General features: G+C 51.0%; 1 long non-coding RNA gene across 1 annotated transcript; it reads right to left on the minus strand.

Annotated features, from left to right (window-relative positions):
• Positions 1-1330: 1330 nt before the first annotated feature.
• Positions 1331-3551, minus strand: LOC120504828. The gene is made up of 4 exons (XR_005628126.1): positions 3360-3551; positions 2202-3279; positions 2096-2123; positions 1331-2002 (listed from the first exon to the last, which is right to left on the minus strand). It is a non-coding gene; the product is annotated as an uncharacterized LOC120504828 (long non-coding RNA).
• Between the last annotated feature and the right edge of the window lie 308 nt (positions 3552-3859).

Genomic DNA, 3859 nt, shown 5'->3' on the forward strand with positions numbered 1-3859 from the left:
AATAGCGTGTGACGATGAAATGCAACTCCTTAAAAGAAGTTAGTGCCAAAGCAGTTAAGAGGATGCTTGAGAGGCTCGGTGGGCCTAGATAAGGAAGCAAAGACTGCCGGGTGATGGTGGCTATAGCTCCGGACCTGAAGGCGAGCTCCTCGGGAGAAAGATCCACGACGATGTCGAGGGTCGAAGGAGGCTGACGACGCAAAGTTCGCGAGAACGCGGAGACGGGTCGGAACTGCCCTGCCCGGCAAAGGCTCTGGTGAGGCCAAGGAGAAACCCTCTCCCTTTACATCCAAGGGACCTGTTCCGCTACAGATTGCTCTGCTAAGCTAACATCACATGGCCTCCTGTGATAGTAAAGGTGTTTTCCCTTCTCCCAGCTATGGACCCCAACACTTAGCTTTTGGAAGACGAGCTGACAAAATCCATCCCCGGTGGGACGTGGACATTGAGACGGTCCCGTGTGCTTCGGTGGCGCTCTCTCCAAACTTGGCCTACGAAGCTCCTTGCAGTACCTAAGACAACACAGAAAATGTGACTATTACCCTCAAAAACAGTAATCCCCAGGACTCCTCCACACCACTGCCCCAGCTCACCTCAAATTTTATCCGTCTGGATCTGAAACAGAGTCAGGAGAAAGTTCAAAGGGCAGCAGGATAACTTCACAGCTCCAGACAACTTCCCAGGGTCAACCTAGGAATACCATCTACAATCCAACTACACCCCACATTACAAATTTCAAGCCCCCAGGATGTGTCCTATTACACCAGGCTACGCAGCAGGGCAGAGCAGCTCCGGCACAAACGTGTGCAGACACCCGTGACAGGACAAACAATGAGGACACAACAGGGACTAGTATCTCTCGACAAGAAGAATGACTGCAAGGACTGAGATAATGGAAAATGAAATGACTGAGGTGAGATTGACAGTGAGCTGATGAGGCTCAGACAACCACAGAGGAAGCATCTCCTAAGAGAATGATTTTGTCAAAGAACTGCAAAGATGGATGTCTGAGAATCCTATGGTCAGAATCCCCTACCTATCCTCACGTTCTTACGAGTTCTAATCTGCCATAATGGATTCTTGCGATGCACAGCAGTACGTACAGCTCGGAACGAGACCTGCAAAGACATCTGACTGGATGCTCCTAAAGAGAAATGCAACTCTGATGCCTGTCTGAGCTCCTGAGTCAAAAGTCCTACAGCATTGGTGCCAGACCAAGAAATGCAGAGATCGCAGATGCTAAGAATGATGCCAGGGTTTCTGATAGGCCCCTCAAAGGGTTAAGGTAAAAGACCTGAGAAAGCCAAACACAGAACGCACGAAAGACACACACCGGGACTGCTCTACCCTGCGCACCTCAGCGCTGGGATCAAAAGTGACACTTTCCCTTTATGTGGCCTAAGGGGACACTTCTTGGATAGCCTCAGCCCCAAAGCTGACTCAAAAACCCCTCCCGGCGAGTCCCAACCCAGCACCCCGCATTCACCCCCTCGGCAAGTCGTAGCCCTCGACTTATCTCTCAGACATCTGGGGATGCCAATCTGCATCAGGTGGAAAAGAAGGCCACCTCGCCATCTGGGAAATTCCCGCTGTCACTGGGCTGCTGCCTCATAGCTACATTAAAGAAATGAAAACATCAGTGTATGGTCTTACCAGCATATTGCCCAAAACCCAACTCTTCCGCTACTCACCATCTCCTAATGCCATTAGCTTCAGCAATGCTTGGAGGCCGATGCCATCGTGGCAGGGTGTGCCTGGTTTAAGGGGAGACAGGGAGATGTGGCATTGCTGAAACATGAGCGGACCCTCACGCCTCCTCCCTATTCCCTGACTCACCGCAACTCCTCAGCGGCTGACAAAGGCCAGCCGGATGGCACCTTGAAACAGAAAGGTTCAGGGCTTCATCGCAGAGTCCTGTGATCCTCCACAGGGCTCACAACAGCGGCAAACCTGATCCATCGGCCGGCTGGGGGGCGGGCTCGGCATACTCCGAATGGATTGCCTAAAGCACACAAACAAGAAGAAGGCTTACAGTTGCACCAGAAACTGAGACCCCAGCAATAACAACTGCTTCTGTACAGTGGTCACCGCTCACCTTGACTGCTGATATCCAGCTTTACTTCCTAAAAACAAAACCAAAGAACAGTGCTGTAACAGAGTCACCATTTACACTTCCCCCGCAGAGACAAATGGTGACTGACCTGCTCAGAGGAACCCCCTCAGCCGGGATGGGGTGCTCTGCCACAGATTTTATCCGCCTGCATCTGAAAGAAAGTCAGGACAAATGTCAAAGGGCTGCAGGATAATTTCACTGCTCCAGGCACCTTGTGTCCATCTACAAATCCCATCTAGAATCCAACTACACCCCACATTACAAATTTCAAGCCCCCAGGATTTGTCCTATTACACCAGGCTATGCAGCAGGGCAGAGCAGCTCCGGCACAAATATGTGCAGACACCTGTGACACGGGACAGGACGTGACAAACAATGGGGACGCAACAGGGACAGAAATCTCATGGCAAGAGGAATGACTGCAAGGACTGAGAGAACGCAAGATTAGATGACCGAGGTGAGACTGATGGCGAGCTGATGAGGCTCACAGTACCCTGGAGGAATAACCTGCTAAGACAATGGTTTATTCCAAGAACTACAAAGATGGATGTCTGAGAATCCTAGGGTCAGATCCTCTACCTATCTTTGCATTCTTACAAGCCCTAATCTGCCATAATGGATCCTTGCGATGCACAGCAGTACATACGGCTCAGAACAAGACCTGCAAAGACATCACACCAGATGCTCCTAAAGAGAAATGCAATTCTGATGCCTGTCTCAGCTCCTAAGCCAAAAGTCCTCTCGCATTGGTGCCAGGCCAAGAAATGCAGAGATCACAGATCCTAAGAATGATGCCAGGGTTTCTGTTAGGCCCCTCAAAGGGCTAAGGGAAAAGACATTAAACAACACATAATGCACAATAGCCACATGACACAACACACACCGGGACTGCTCTGCCCTGCGCACGTCAGCGCCGGGATCAAAAATGACACTTGGCTTTTGTGTGGCCTCAAGACAATATTTCCTGGCTATCCTCAGCTCCAAAGCTGACTCAAAAATCCCACCTGGTGAGTCCTGACACAGCAGCCCCCTTCCATCCCTTCTGTAAGTCACAGCCCTCGACTTATCTCTTGGCTGTCCAGGAATGAGAATCCACAGCGGGTGCAAAGGAAGACCACCGGGCTGTCTGGGAGGTTCCTGCTGTCACTGGGCTGCTGCCTCCTAGTCTGTCAAGATAAAGGAAACCAGACATCAGTGCACCATCTTAGCAGCATTTCGACCAAAAGCCAAAAATTCTGCTACTCACAGCCTCCTAAGGATGACCGGCTCCTCGGCCCGCACGCTTCGGCCGTGCTCCGAGACCGACGTGGCCGTGTCGGGCTACACCTGGGTAAAGGGGAGACGAGGTGATGTGGCACTGCTGAGAACTGAGTGGACCCTCCCTCCCCCTCAATACCTCCCTGACTCACCGTGACTCCTCAAGCATTCCTGAGGGTTATCCAGAAGGGACCTTTAAGCAGAAAATTTCAAAGCTTCATCACAGGGTGCTGCAATACCTCCACAGGGCGCAAAAGAGCAGCAAAATTGGTCCGTCGGCTGGTTGGTGACGGGGGCTTGACATAACTTGAGTGGATTACCTAAGGCACACAAATGAGAACAGAGGCTTAGAGTTGCACCAGAAATTGAGACCCCTGCAATAACAACTGCTTCTGCCCACTGCTCACCTTGCCCACTTGAACTTGACTGTTGCTATATGCCTTTACTTCCTAAAATAAAGAAAAATGCTGTAACAGAGTCACCATTTAC

Source organism: Passer montanus, unplaced genomic scaffold (genome assembly GCF_014805655.1).
Source record: "Passer montanus isolate IOZ18808 unplaced genomic scaffold, ASM1480565v1 scaffold1008, whole genome shotgun sequence".
NCBI lineage: Eukaryota > Metazoa > Chordata > Aves > Passeriformes > Passeridae > Passer > Passer montanus.